Raw genomic sequence first — 15008 nt, forward strand, 5'->3', positions numbered from 1 at the left:
CCCTTTGATTTGTTGTTAAATGAGTATTATGTAAGCTGTACTTTGGAATGGGCCAGGGCTCATGATTCTTCTGTTTGACAGTAAAAGCTGATATGTGAGACCGACGGCCTGGGACAACGTTGTTTTAAGGGAAAAGACCGAAGAGACAGATGCACAGCAGGTGCACCGTGTCCGATCACTTTAAACTGCACAGAGAGGAAACTGCACCACGTATCCTACTGTTATATAAATGTGAAATAATCAGTTAAAGGGTCAGTGTGTGGAATTTAGTGACATCTAGAGGTGAAGTTGCAAGTCGCAGCTGAACACCCCTCACCTCACCCTCCCCTTCCAAACACGACAGAGAACCTGCGGAAGCTTCCGTCGTCATTAAAAACTCAACCGGTGTTTAGTTTGTCCAGTCTGGGATCCTGTTAGGCAACCGACACGATCTTCAGACTCAAGCTCACAACTTCTCAGCTGGATACAAAGCGTCACAGCAACAAAATGAACATTGTGCTTTTACTTGGAAGACAACTTTCCAAAGAGGTCGTAACTTTATGAATGTTCCCTTTAAGACGGAGATCAGAGCCAGTGCCACACTGCCCCGCCCCCACTGACTCCTCGATGTGCTGGTCGTCTGTTTATTCAATTTTTATTCCTGTTGAACGAATCACTTCTCCCGATCGCACCAAAGTTGGCACTGTACTTCCCAATGCACATGCCAAGTGTGAAGCCGATAAGAGGGAAAGCCCGCCCACACAGACACACACGCCGACAGTCATGAAATTAGAAGGTAACATTATTATTCCTTCATTTGCCTGAATATTTGATTTAATTAATAATAGTTTGTCAGTTGATTTTCTGCCAATCAGCTAATTGATTAATTGATTAATTGTTGCAATAAAGCAAACAACATTATCTTTTTCATCTTTAAAATAACTGTCAAATGAGAACAGATGAGAAACATTTACACAAAAACTTCGCTTTTCTGGCTCCTGACGTTCTGTTTCCACAGCTGCTGACTGTAACCTACTGTTATTTCCTAGGATTGATTCCTTCATACAATGGGTATGAGGGAAAGCCTCAGAATCATGCTTTGAATGAATGGTTTTGTCTATTCGATTGTGTCCATGGGTTTTCCACTGCTTGAGTTAGATCAAAAAAGGGGAAATTATATCTCCAAGCAGTAAAAAGAAAGAAATATGACTTTTGCATATTGTAGTGAACCAAGGTGCTGAGTCAGAACACAGATAAGGACGAGCTGCTGAGATATATGGAAGGTTTTTGGATGCATAAGCTTCAGAGGAGACTTAAATAATGAAGTTTCTTTCTTTCTTGGAACACATGCATTAAGGGTTCAGGGTCAGGTTGGCTGCTTGTATTTGGTTCAACCACAGATTTTAGTACCGCTTCCTCTGTATTATCACATGAATATGAGCTGCAACATAAAATAATTTGTTTATTGATTCATTGTTTGGCCGATAAAATGTCACAGAACAGAGAAAAATGCCCCGCAGCTTTTCCAAGAGCCAGAGATGACTTTATCAGATTTCTTTTTTTGTTGGGATTACCATTAAAACACACTGCGCAGCAGCTGACACACAATTTCCCTCATGCGGTTCATCAAAACACTGCATGATCTTATTACATGCTATTAGAGGAACAGCCTCCAGCCGCCATCATAACCTCCAATCACGCATTATTATGAACCGCTGATGTCATGTAAATATTGTGGGAACACGTCCGATCCCAGCTCCGTCCCTTGGGGCGTTGCTCACCTCTCCCACAGTAATGCATGACAGGAAGGCACATGCAAACCAGGGGCATGTACATGCGAATATGAATTATTTGAAAATGAAAATCATCAAACCAATTGACTGCTTTCTTATCTCCTGAGTCCTTATTCGTATTGCACAGAAGAGAAAGAGAGAAAGAAAGAAGTGGGGAATGAGAATTCAAATACAACAGTTCACTGCATGATTGAACAGAACAGACACATCAAATTTGACCTCTAGAGGCAGCAATGTTCATTACACCTGACAAATCTAACTGCGTACAATCCCTGACAGATGCTTAATAGCTTAGATAGAAGAAGACAGAAGATAGAAAAGAGGTTTGGGTCACAAAAACCAATTTGGACTCCATAGATTTCCTGAAAAGGGGACGTTGACTTAAAGATTTCCATCACTGGGCCCCGACACAACCAGTGCAAATACGAAACGCACCCACATGATGCATTCAACTGAGCTGAGAAGTCTCACACATTTATAGCTGCTAACAAATACAGCCTACGCAGATGTGGTCAACAAAAGCTGACAGCACCCTGTGTTACCTATTATAATCTTCTTCTGCTCAGTGACCAGACATTCCTGCAGCCTGACTCAGGGTGAAGCGCGCGCCACAGTCCACAGAACAACCACGCGTATGGGTCAGGGCTGCAGAGTGTGCAGACTCCAACCTGAGCCGGTGACACATGAACCGTACTGCGGCTCATTCTATTCATCAACCGAGCACAAACGAAGGAAAGGTTGTATTACAGTGTTGACATGACAAACCAGCTCTACTGGAAACAGGGAACTGCATTCTGTTGAGTTGAGGAGCTGTGTGTGCGAAAGCACGGCAGCAGAGCAGCAGCGGCTGCGTCAGCGGTCGACAGATCTTCGGTCATTATACTGAGGTTATTGTATCACGTGTTTGCCAGCGTTCAGAGCCAGAAACACACTGTTAACAGCGGAAAACAGAAGAAAATAGACTTTAAGGGGAAAAACATGCTTTGTGGCGGTGATGATTACTCATCAAGAGCTTTAACCACAGTTTCATTTACGAGACAAGAGGTTATAATACGTCCTCTGAGCAGCGCTGCCTCTTCAGGGCAGACTGGACACTACAGTAAATTTAGCCTACTACTGTAAGTGCTAGCGGGGCTAGCATGCTAACTTAGAAGAGTCTTAACGTCGGTGTTGCTCGGCACAGCTGAAGGCAGGAGGGTGAAGTGGGTGAAGTTTGATTATGACCTCGACATTTCTGCTGGATGGGTGAGTAAACAGCTGATGATACTAATGTTCAACGCAGCAAAAACTAGACATCGAGCCACTGTGAGCTCCGTCGGGTTCAAATAAGAGCCACTCAATGATTGGTGGAGCCAAGAGCAAGTCTACACTACTTTATCTGAGTATTAGCATTTTGTGCTACTTTGTACACAATGTGTACGTAGCATAAAATGCTAACACGCACTCTTACTTTACTCTACAGTATTTACTATCTGATGCCTTGACAATAATTCAGTTAATTCAGATTATACATAAAACAGATTCAGTGATTTCATAAATAACGATTATTATCAATTTAACCAAATAACAGAATATAATGGGACCAAATTTGTTCACTGTATAGGACGACCTTTTTACTGTACTATTGATATAATAAACAATTAGGAATTTTTTTGACATTTTCTCAAAAACACCTGAAAACTTCTTTCACCAACATTTAAGCAGAACATTTAATAGACAACATCTTCTTCTAAATGGCTAAAGTTTTTAATTCTTTCGCACAAACAGTTTACTACTCTCATCTATTCAATCACTGCACATTAAGGATCATTACCACACGTGTTGGATTTAACCAGGGGGAAGATTTTCTCTCTGTCTGTTGTCCTCGGCCAGATGTTCCATATAGGCAGCGTCACCAAAACAACCTGCATGCAACTGAGCATGAGAGCGTAGAACACGACGGACTCTCGAAGTTGAGTTGAATGTTTTCTTGTGGTCCTACCTCAGTGTCCTACATGTGATCCTGTGAGGTTTGGTAAAAGTCCAGCTGCTCCCATGAGGGCTGACGGTCAGCCTGAGCGTCTCCTGCACTCTGCTGCTCGGAGCCTCGGAGCCCACCTGTCGCTTCCTCCTCAACAGTGTCAGGAACAAAAACTGAGTCACCCTGAGGCACAGCTCCAACCCTGCCTCCAGGGTTTGTGTGCACTATTGTTTACAAGGAGCTATCAAGTCTGCCGAGCTCTGTGTGGATCACACAACATTAGTGTGTGTGTGTGTGTGTTGGTATGTGCAGGGGCTGGTTTGGGTGTGTATAAATAGCACACTGGGGAGGGACAGAGGCTTGCAGTGCAGCTGACTCAACACATTCTAGTTTGGGTGAGTGCTCATCACACACAGCAGTCGGCCTGGTGCTTTTCAAAACATTGCAGGACTCTGTCCAACCAACACACTGCAGCGCACAGACACCAGACCTCGTTACAACAGTCTGAGAATTCACTGAATTTGAACTTATCCAATCAACAAGCCGCCAATTCTGACAGGAGCTTCCAACAGGACGAGATGGCACCGAGATTTTAAAAGGTCAATACTAACAGTGAGCACTTAGACTGTGGAACTGGAGCGAGGGCTGTAGTTGTATTAACGCTGTGAAAGACTGTTAACGATGTCAGACTGTATGCTACAAGATGGAAGTAATGAGCGGGCGGCACACACACATCTGGGTGAATAAAATCAACTTTAAAAAGTGTTTTCTTTGTCACCATCGTGTCATAATAACATGTGAACCTGTCACGTCATGGTTTGTCAGACAAAACAAGCACTGACTGAAGACTTCCGTACTGAAGGCAGCATTTACCAGTATTCTGTAATAATTTACAGTCTGAGCGGTTCATCAATGACCCGAGAAAATAAATAACTGATTAACTAAAATGAAAATAAATGCTAGATGCAGCCTGAGCCCAATGTTCTCACCTCCAGTTCCTGTACGCTCAGATGCTGGATGTTTCCCATGTTTTTAACCTGCATGCTTGATGCTCCATTAAAATTTAATGCCGTCAGCTCTTGAACAATAGACATCTCGATCATGCAATCAATGTTTTCAGATATTTTAACCTCTTTTAAGTTCTGTGAGTCAGATAATGAAAAAGTTTGAGCTGCCCTGCAACTATATAGAGTTAGGACCAATAATCAGATTTTAAATGATGATGTAACGTTGGCATCAGTCAGGGAAAAGGTCATCTGAAACCAGGACCACGCAAATTAAAAAAATCAAACGATGGGGATAATAAATGGGTCTGCTGATCCGTCCCAAGGAAGAATATTCTAACACTACATCATCTGATCTATCCACTTTAAGCTACTTGGATTTCATTTTATTTTATTTTAGAGGGTTGACCCTCCCTATCCTGTGATATGACAGATATGAACATGAAGCCTCATCATTTAGTTTATTATTACTTTCACCAATCTACGACAGGGTCACTTTAACGTGACATCAGATCAAGGTCCTGCAGCGCCCGGCTCATATTTTCTTCAAACCTCGTCTACGTCACGAATGAGTCCAACAGATCAAGGCCTGTACAAATATTTCTGCTCAAATCCCATGTTTTCATATTTTTCAACCTTTGATATCGTTTCATTTGTTTTTATCAGGAAAGCAACGTCCAATATCTAGACACTTATTGTTCTTGGCCTCGTCAAACATTGGAAGACAAACATGTTTTCAAACTTATTTTCCATCGGGCACTGAATTGTTGAAAAGGTCCTAAAAGAGAGGGTGTCATAAACATATTACACCCAAATAGCAATAATGTTTTTTATTCTTCAAATCCAAGCTTTTTATTAAAGCTGTGCCAGTGATCGAGGTCTCCATTGCTCACTTAGACATAAAAAACATGATATATGGTTATCAAGGGTACGAAGTGGCAGGGCCGTTCTGTTTCTACATGTATTTGTCTCGGTGTCTCCATGATTACTGATCGCTGTGTGATAGGAATCATAGGAATCAAAGGACGGACATGTTTTGTTTTTTTGTATTTTCATTAGAATAGAGGGAATATGAGATGCGAAATGAAAGTTGGATATTAAAAATAAGACTTACATTTTGATAGAACCTCCGGTATGAGGAGGAGGAGTAAGCAGTATTCCTTAATGGCCCCGTTGAGATCCAGTGGAAGGCTCTTAATGTGTTTCCACATTAAAAGGTCAGATGTGTTCAGACATGCATTTTTGCAGTGAGCGTGTTGTGAAGCTATGACAATGCAGTGATGTTCATGTTGAAACGTGTTCACACAGTGAAGTCATCAGCATCTGTCCTCACATGAAAACACCGAGCTACTTCAGCTCTGCTCTAAAGTTTAGAATAAACTTTTCACCGAATGTCATTTTGAGCATGTGATTCCTGCATCGAGCATCATTTCAATAAAGTTACTGAATATAACCACTGAACTGAATATATCACTTTTAGAGGTCATGCTCTTTTCTGCATCTGGAATATATATATATATATGTATGTATATTATATATACAATATATAAAACAGATTCACATTCAGCACGTGGAGACACACAGTACCTGAATGAACTGTGTGGAGAGGTCAGCGGTGAGGAGCCAGGTCTCCAGGCTCAAGTCAGAGCTTCAGGTCTCTCCTGTTCTGGGATCCTCTGCTTCACTGCAGCTGTGTCCACATGTACTCAGTCAGCTTCACCTGTAGGGGACGCCATCACACCACACACGTCTTAACGGTGTCCGACTGAGGACTAGGGGAAGGTTCGTCAACCAACAGAAATACTGTCACATTACAAACCCTCACAAGTCAGCGCAGGTATTTGACAGAAGCTTCTTTTTACTAGTGTTACACACTAAACATATTTCATGTTGAACATGTTGTTAACCTTTAATGCTTTAAAACATTTGATTCATTTGTCGATGTCTTTTAAGTCTTTTAAACTGCTCAGATCTTAATCTCCAGATGACACCGATTAAGTGAAATAAGTTAATTAATTAAGCCGAGCTTTTTGTTACATCAACTATAAACCGGACAAAGTGAATGTATGTTATATCCTTATAAGAAGAAATGACACTTGCTTCAGTTTGAGGAAATCCCCCTGACTGGTTGTCCACACCAGACGTCTGCTGTTAAACCGAGCGTGAGAACCGACATCGTGAGCTTGTTTTAATCTTCACAGACTTACACTGATTGTAAGACTGTGACTGGACCATCACTTCAAACTTAGCTAGCATGTAATTTATGTGTCAGCTATAGAGCTCGTTCACCACCTTCTATTTTAAGCATATAAAGTACCTTGACTATGTGTATATAAACTGCAAATGTCCCATCTTTGTGGGAAAGCTGTGATAGAAAGTATCCTGCCTGCAACTACTTAGTCCCATGTGTGTGAGTGGCCTGAGGTGAGATGCAGTGGTGCGTATAGACCAAGGTTATTATAGTTTTGAAATTTTCATTAGTTTGCTTTTTTATTTCAGTTTAGTTTTAGTTAGTTTTGCATTGTTCATTGTCATTTTTATTTAGTTTTCGTTTTTTTTGTAATTGTCGTTTTTATTACAGTTAACTAAATTATTAGTTTTAGTTTTCGTTAACTATAATAACCCTGGTATAGACCCATGGGTGAAAACTGGAGGGTGTTAGTTTGCACTGAACAAAACTTGGACCCATACGAGTGATGAGCCGGCACGTCTTCGGCGTCTATCGCTGTCGGGATCTCGCTCGGCTCTGTTACATGATGACTGCAACTGCTTTACATGTGCCACAGGGTTCACATGTTGCATAGAGTGTAAACAGCATCACATTTCTGATTCAGTCAGCTCTTCTTCTCTCATCCACAGACACAATGACTCGGTAAGTACGAGTTGGGGCTGATTAAATACACACAGATAAGTGGGTATCACTCACGAACACACAGACTACACAGCTGCTTTTCAGTGGGTAATCTCATCTGATGGAGTTTGCATGTTCTCCCTGTGTCTGTGTGGGTTTTCTCCAAGTACTCTCGCTTCCTCCCAAAGTCCAACGACATTCAAATCGGGCTTAGGTTGATTGGAGGCTCTAAATTGACCGTGGGAAAAGATGTTCCACTCATCATCACTTAGAACAAAGAAATGCAGCAAAGGTAAAAAAAAGTAAAAACAAAAGCGACTTGAATTAGGTCAGAAAGAAATGACAGAGGAGAGAGAGAGAGGAGGGAGTGAGAGAAAACAACAGCAGGCAGTTGGGGAAACCACACGGGGGTTTCCTAACTGTCACCAACACTTTGCATATAATGTTTCTGATTCATTTAGAGGAAAATCTTAGTCAGTGATGCACAGAGCTGCATCAGATCAGATTTAGCTGCAACATGCAGGTATCAAAAATATGAAATCATTCATATGCTAAAAATCTGTGTATTACTGCAAGGCCCCTCCCCACCTGCCTATCTGTCAATCTGTCCTGACATGACTCAGTGAGGGGGGGGCTCACCAGGATAAAATAGGATTCACAACGACAACCAGTCAAAACACGCAAAATGTTTGGCTTAAGGTAAAGAAACCAAATCTCCAACAATCAGGCATCCTCAGCACTGGAGGCGCTGATCCAACAGTACTAACCTCCGCACAGGGAGGATGGAGAGAGTTCCACAGTGAATTTGGACCCTGGTGCCTGCGGTGGACCTTGTTCCTAAGTTCCTGCAGAGAAAATTCATCTCCTGAGCAAGTCTCTCAAAAAAGCTTACGGAGCTTGGACTGTGGAGACGATTCTAAAACGCTAAAGACTCATCAGCTCTGACAGGCACTGAGGGAACATGCAGTCTTTATGTCTGACATCTCCTCCCTTCATCTGGTCCTTTTCTGTGTTCTTGTTTTGTTTTAGATTTGATCACTTTAGGCGTGAGGCCCTCTGAGGTGCTCTATAAATAAACCCTCGTTACTTCACACTGTGTGACGCTCTGAACATGTCTTCTTCTACATCCTCGGATGAACTACAGCACCGGTCGGTGACAAACCACAGCCAACCTCACCAGATCATCTTGATAATTAGATTTTTTTTTTTTTATAGCAGCGTATTGGACTGAGACACTGATCTCTCTCACAGCAACAACATTCCTAGAATCACAAACTGTTTGCATTGCTGCTGCAATGCTGCTGATAAACATCTGAATTACAAAGTTTTTGCTTTGAGAAGTTGTGAACTTGGATCTGAAGATTGTGTTGATTGTTTAAGATACTTTGAAATAATGGCACACACACATCCATTAACATATTGTCTTCACCTTCAATGTTCTTGCCAAACAAGACGTGCTCAGAATGCGTGGGAGGAAACCGCAGCTAAATTTGCCTCTCGCTACAGATGCACCCAACAACACATCTGTGCTCCTCTAAACCCCAGAGAGTGCATGCAGCTACGGCCACTCCTACACACAAAAACACACACACCCACACACACACACATGCACGTCTCTCTATGGTTGTGAGGACACTTAATGACATAATGCATTCCCTCGCCCCTTCCCCAAACCTTAACCATCACAACTCAATGCACAACCCTAACCCTGAAACCAAGTCTTAACCCTCCAGCCCATTGAAAAAGTGAGGACATTTTGGCCGGTCCTCCAAACAATGTCCTCACTCTGTAGAGTCTATGCTTATAACGGTCCTAACAAAGATATGAGCACAGGAACAGGAACAAACACAATCATGCTGATCTGTCAAAAAGGAAACCTGCCAATCTGACAGATCTATGATGTCACTGCTACGAGACCTCCTGGACAGCATAAAAACTGAAAACACAATCACCACTCTGATTCTCACTGAACCAAACAAACCAGAGCAACCCCGTGGGAGAGTTTCAACAGTGTGTGACCTTCAGAAAAGAGCACAGTGATTCTTCTTCCTGCTTAAGGATGACAACAATCATGGAAAAATATATGACGTGCGTTCGGTCACTGTCTATAAATAGTGATGAGTGTCACTTACACAGGTTGTCATAGGTCATTCTGGTGAGGCTGGGTGTTCTCGGGCCTGCCAGAGCATGTCCACTATAAAATGTTACACAATAAAGATCAGCTCTGCGTGTGATGGTGAGAAAATATCCGAGGCGCATTACGAGTGACTCTGCTCCTCGGAGCAGTTGTGCTGATTTGATTTATATATATCGATATTGACAAAAAATATGGTGACATTTTGGAATCGAAGGCAAAAAAATGGATGATGGGAAAAAGAAAAACCTGCCCTGTTTATCGTGTAGCAGCGTCGGCTTGAGTGAAACAACCCCTGCAGCATATACCTATGATCATTTCATTAGTTTGATGTATTGTGATTAGTGTTTTTATTTGTTATATTTGCAGTTATATTTTCAGACACTAGGGGGCACTAAGCACTTGTATGTCTTTGCTTTCGAACGGGAACTTAAATCCACCCAACCGTGAATTCATCGTGGACAATGGACTTCTTGAGTACAACCCAACTGAACTGGTGCCTCGGTCTCTTTTGTTAAGTTTATTTTGAAAGACATCCGTTGGACAAATGTCCACTACAGAAACCCTGACCGTGTGGCTGAGGTGGGGGAGTCACAGTCGTATACAAGGGCCGTTACTTCTATAAGCCCGTCTGCGTGAGGTTATTGGACACAGTCAATCAGAACCAGAATCAGACCGGGCTCAAATCTGCCTCCGCCGTTCAATGACAGCTCCCGCTCTCTGAAGACAGAGGTTCATTAAGTGGAGCGGAAAATGAAAAGCCGGGAAACTTGATGTTTACTACGAGCACGTGAAGGACTTCGTGAAAAAGTATGACACTGCAGCGAAGGAGGCAGAGACATTAAGACAGAGGAATAATGTTCCTTACGATCACCAGATCTCGGTCCAACGGACTGACCTGCGTTTTATTTGGTGATGACTGAATTGAAGTCAGAGACCAATGAACAAGCTGAGAGCTGAAGGAGGCTGCAGCGACTCTCAGCGGGGACGATTCAAAGTGTGGATGTCTGTGGGTCAAAGACAGTCGTCCACTTGATGACTTCATGTGTCCATTATTTCTGAACCCCTGGACTATTTGTGTTTGCAGGACTTCACGTAGTTAGCTGCCTCCACCAAGGAGGTCGTGTTGTCACGCCCGTCCAATTGTACGTTGGTTGGTTTGTGTCTGTGTCAAAATGTGCTCTGTGAAAAAGACCTGTAGGTTTTTTACACATTTCAGAAACATGTGAAGAAAACATGTGAAGTCTTTTGAATCCTAACCATTGTAAGAGTGACCAGCAGCACATGTAAATCAACTAATGAAACTCTTATCATAGTTTGAGCTGGAGAGAGAAAGTGAAGCTTCCTGAAAGGTCACAGGGTGTGATGGGTGTCAGAGGAGCTGCTGATGTACCAGTAAAGTGCGGATGACCTGCTGGTGGCTCCGGGCTGGAGATGGGAGATGGTCCACCGGCTCCTGGATGAGTTGGCACCGACGCACAGCCTCCTCAGCTGCTCCCGGCTCAGCGGCGCTGTGGCCCGGCCTGTCTCTGTCTCCTGCGGCCGCTCTTCTCTCCGCTCCTCCGCGGCGGTGCCACAAACTGCCGCGCACCAGCGCTTCCTCCGAAGCCGTGCATGGTCTGTCTGCGCGCGTTTCCGCGTTTGTGCCTCCATCACTGGAGCGAGCTGCTGCTTCACCAAGCCACCTCACATAACCCTGCACAAGTTTCCTGTTGGGACCTTCAAACTAAACCAACACCTCGGTTTGCTTATCGCAGCATATTTAAAAAGAAAGAATCAATAAATCAATCAAATTGTATTTGTATAGCACATATTCACAAATGACTTAACAAGGTGTGACGTCTTCTGTCCTTAAAGGTCCAGTGTGTAATATTTAGGTGAATGGAATCTATTGGCAGAAATTGAATATAAATTAATTCTAACATTGTTCTCACAATTGTGTTTCGTCTAATTTGTACAAATTGTTGTTTCTTTACCATAGAATTGCATTTAAAACATTTAAAAACTTTATATTAATACCGGGAGTGGACCCTCTCTACGGAGGCCGCCTCTTTTCACAGTCGTCCAGACTGGACAAACTAAACACCTTTAGAGATTTCATTATAAAATTAAAGGCTGCCACAGGTGAGGTTTGGAAGGGGAGGGTGAGGTGAGGGGTGTTCAGCCCATGGCCCTAATCATCTTCCGTTATATACAATATATAGAAAGTTGAAACATTAGAATTCTGAATTTAATCTCTGCAGTCTACATAGACAGATGCACTAATTGGGAAATTATTGAAATATCTGACTGTTATCCACAGAACATTTTGTCACATGGCCCTAATCAACTTCCTTATTCCAGAGAGAGGCACAATGAAATCACTCCTGCAAGAAAATGAATTTACATCAATAAATCAGACGTGAAGATTTCGTACTGAACAAAAGGCTATTTTCAGTTCTCGGAGGGGCCCGTCTTAGTTTAGGGGGCCCTGCTTTGCCCACCCTGCTGCAACGCCCCTGCTGAATATTTTAACACAAAGAGGAGACGTTCACAGAGGACGACTAAATAATAAAGATAGAGAAAATTATAAAATGCTCAACTGACCTGACAGAATATTCACTGAGTCAGTTTCAGACGCATGACACTTGTCTTATAGAAAAGCTTTTCCATGCTGCAGTGGAAGGTTCGCCTTGTCTTTGGGATAAAATAGAGCACACTGCCATCTGCTGTCAGAGCTCAGTCAGCGAAGAACCAGATGAGGAAGCAGCCGACCAGCAAGTCGAAACCCTCACGCTGCTGAAGTGCCCATGAGCTGTGCAGTAAAGCTCAAACGTCAGCCGTCTGCTGTGGTGTGACTGAGCCTGTTATCTTCATGGCCTCCTGTCCAGGAAACTGAGATAGCAGCTTTGATTCAATCACACAGGAACTTGTGTTTTCTGAGAAAGTACAGATACAACAGAACAGAAAACACTGCTCATCCTTCCAAGAATCAATAGATATCCATATAGTTGGTGACAAATATTGACGAGTGTCGTTGTGCTGAATCCATCACGGCGATATTCTCAACTGTGTTTCATTTAGTTTGAGATGATTTGATTGAACACAACTTAATTCAGGAATGTGGAGGATGTGAATATAATATAAACTACAGTGATTAAAACTGTTTTAAAGATTTTAAAACCTTCCTCTACCACAAGAGGGGGCCAAAAGATAAAGTGATATTACACTTTGTTACCTGACCCTTGGGGACAAGCCTAAAAGATTATGTCTATCAAACATTATGTCAGAGAATTAACGGAAAACTACTGACCCATGAATCACTGACATGTGGATGAGAGCACACTGAGGCCTGTGAGAGTGCACTGGATGTCTGTAGCACTGAATACCTCAATGATCTGATGAGCTGCGTTACTTTATTCTGGTTTGTTTTCAGGCTCTGCAGCACGAAGGATATATTTCAGTGAGGAGAAAGACTCTCTTTGCACTTAGTCTGTGGACACAGACAACTTTCAACTCCAACCCATAAATCTTTATTGGTTGTTTTCCACTCTGCTCTTAAAGGAGAAGTCCCATCATGCACGTCACATGTGTGCACGTTAGCTGAAGAGATCCGGTTGATTCAAACTGTTTCAACATGATATCAGTGTTTTCTCTTCTGAATGAGTTGTGTATATATTTATCGTGGTTATCAGCTTAATCCTGATAGACGTGTTTGCTCTGCGTTTGTTCTAGATATTTCTGGTAGATAGTGTTTTGTTGCTCTTCTGCACACACACACACACACACACACATATATATGTATATGTCAGACACAGAACAAACGTAATGTTAAACCCTTAAAAACCCTTTTCTCTGGTTTAATTCCATCAGAGAGTCATGTGTGTTACGACATTCTGATGGGCCTGATAAAGTTGCTGTAACAGGGAGGAACCAGTTTTTTTTCTCATCCACTCTGACATTGTTAAGGATTCTGTGTGCACGTACTACATTCCACAACTGCAGCTGTGGGTTTCACTTCTTTACCTCAGATACCAACAAAATAAATGGTTTGCCACATGTTACATGATGATATTTCTGGAAAGTGTCTCTAAAAAAAAGACTGGGGGACAAAGACGGAACAAAATAACTGGAATCAAACCGTAAATTAAGGACTGAAGTCTGCGGATTGCTCAACCCTTCTGCCCTTGAGAGGCCATAACACAGCAATTACTCACATCCTGTGTTTGTTGAAAATTCTTCTTAACTGAGTTTCAGCTCCTCATTAAACCACATGATGATGATGCAGCGATAATGTATATTAGAAAAGATTATTTCATATGTGGCACCAACCACTATGCTTTCTCCACATCACAGACCGTCCACTTATCTTAGTCTGCATGTTGGAATAAACATTTTTATTCCTCATCTTGTCAGCCTGCTTACACCCTGTGTTTCTGCCTGCCTCAATCAGTCAGCCGGTGAGTTTGCCCGTCTGTCCGTCCTGCCTGAATCCTGTCGGCCTGATCGCTCTGCACCTACAGCCGAGCCGCTGAACTCTGCCACACCACACACCAAACACGACATCCGTGGCAGAGACCTCTCGCGCCAGCAACGTTAAACTGTCAATCATTGTCCGAGTCGTGAGTTTGGGTCCAACCCTTGCTCCAGTTAAAACACATCCAGGCAGCTAGAGAGCAAATAACCCCAAAAAGGAAATGTGGGGTCCCGCAAGGACACATTTTAGGGACGCTGCTTTTGAATCTTTTTTCATCGATATGGCTTAACGCCTCGGGTTAAGACTCAGGAAGGTTGGGCTTCATTTAGGCATGGAAGGCCGAAGCAGCCAAGGACAAACAGGAGGTGAAGTCAGGGCCTGGGCAGGACTCGCTAACAGGCAATTAATTAAACAGGTAATCCACAACCAGCAACTATAAAGAGATAGGGTGGAGAGCACAACAGAGAATCTAGGAACAGGTCGAGTCTCGTGGCTTGAAGGTGGGAAAGGGGTTATTATCTGGCCGGAGGGTGCGGCACATTCTTCTTCACAGATGTCAAAACAACAACCTTATCGTGCAATGCCCGAAGAAAGCTTCTACAGATCCACTCCAAACGTTAAAAGGTTCTTTCCACCTCACCCTTCCACAGAGTTAAAGTTTCAGACCCTTCCCCTTGCTTCCAAGCGTTCTGATGTTTTTTCCATCAGCAGCCCTTAAACTTTTGGCAGCCGGGCTGTCACATGATTTGCCCCCATTAGATGAGTCGTTCCCTCCCAGCTGAAGTTGCAGGCTCTTTGATACGCTTCTCCTCCAGTGTCTCATTGCAGGTA

At 42.9% G+C, this 15008-nt stretch overlaps 1 protein-coding gene across 6 annotated transcripts in view; it reads right to left on the reverse strand.

Annotated features, from left to right (window-relative positions):
- Positions 1-11442, reverse strand: part of LOC109639365 (kinase suppressor of Ras 1-like) — a 28016-nt gene extending 16574 nt beyond the window's left edge. Inside the window, exons 1-3 of one of the 6 annotated variants that reach the window (XM_069534571.1) lie at positions 11115-11295; positions 3754-6456; positions 3586-3676 (exon numbers count right to left, since the gene is read on the reverse strand). The gene's annotated coding sequence lies outside the window, so the exon portion shown is untranslated. Of the gene's footprint in view, positions 1-3585; positions 3677-3753; positions 6457-8354; positions 8573-11114 lie in introns of those variants that run through there. The other 5 variants (XM_020102779.2, XM_069534572.1, XM_069534573.1 and 2 more) reach the window with 5 other exon arrangements.
- Positions 11443-15008: the final 3566 nt, after the last annotated feature.

The sequence above is a fragment of the Paralichthys olivaceus genome, chromosome 11 (genome assembly GCF_024713975.1).
Source record: "Paralichthys olivaceus isolate ysfri-2021 chromosome 11, ASM2471397v2, whole genome shotgun sequence".
NCBI lineage: Eukaryota > Metazoa > Chordata > Actinopteri > Pleuronectiformes > Paralichthyidae > Paralichthys > Paralichthys olivaceus.